Source organism: Nicotiana attenuata, unplaced genomic scaffold (assembly GCF_001879085.1).
Source record: "Nicotiana attenuata strain UT unplaced genomic scaffold, NIATTr2, whole genome shotgun sequence".
Classification (NCBI taxonomy): Eukaryota; Viridiplantae; Streptophyta; class Magnoliopsida; order Solanales; family Solanaceae; genus Nicotiana; species Nicotiana attenuata.
In genome coordinates this window covers 409,969-411,180 of record NW_017670322.1, presented here as the reverse complement: position 1 = coordinate 411,180, position 1,212 = coordinate 409,969, and positions in this window count along the sequence as shown.

Sequence of the window (1,212 nt, the reverse complement as noted above, 5' to 3'; positions counted from 1 at the left end):
GAAAAGGGGGTTTTAGGAAGGGGGGGGGGGCATGAGTTTTTTTTTCAGTTTTTTTTTCTCGATTTGACATGTGTCAGATGTTGATTGGCGCGTGTAAGAGCAATCTTTAAGCAGATGTGGTCAAACACCAAAGTGGTATATAATTGACACACCTTTAAAAATTTTGGTGTATAATGTTATTCCCGTATTTAAAAAGTGTGTAAGAGGGATTTGGGGACAAGGTCGATGGATAAAGTATGTATTTTGCCATATAATTAAATAGAAGAAGGATTTTATTTTTTTGGGAAGGATGGTCTAGCTCCAGAAATGGAAATTTTCCATATATCACTCATGATCTTATGGTACCTTGGTTTATGTAATAGCTTCAAGATTTTCAAATTTACCGAAAACAATGAAGATAAGATTTTGCAGAATTAATTTTTAAAAGTATTTAAAGGGGGAAATCGCACGTCAGTCATCACTGTTGAATGTTGATTTGAAAGTTACGATATACTTTATCTATGTAGAATTTTTTTTCTCTAAATTCGTCACCGGATCTCTTTATTAAATGGTGACAACCATTTATACCTCCAACTTTACCACAAAAATCAAACTCCCCGTCTATTTTGAACAATTATCATTCTCCTTCCTTTAACCTACATAATATCTATTTTACCTTTATCCTTCCTATATGTGGTACTCTCTTTTTATTTAAATGTTATTTTTTATGATTTACCTATAATTTAAATTATGTCATACTTTATTATAAAATTATAATTTAAATTTATTAAAATTATAAATAGAATAATCCTTTTATAAAATTATCACAAGATCTACATAACAATAGGAAACAACGTAGCATGGCAGGCTCAATTTTGTTGACTATTAAAGGTCAAAACTTTATCAAAGTTTATCAAAGTTCTACCAATTTGAAGACAAAGACTGGACGAATATTTTAATACGAAAAAGGCCTAAAAATGACACTCAACTAACATAAATGGTCTATCTATGCCATCCGTTAAAAGGTCGTCATATTCATGCCACTAACGTTATACTTTTGGCCTATTTATGCCATTATCTACTAACAGTTCCATTTTCTAGTTTTTAAATAATAAGAATTAATTTTTCGACTTCACCTTTGCCACGTGTCTTTATATTACTGGTTCTTCTTTACTTGACCATACATTTCTTTTAACCCCGATTATGTATAATTAACCATGCCCAACCCGATAA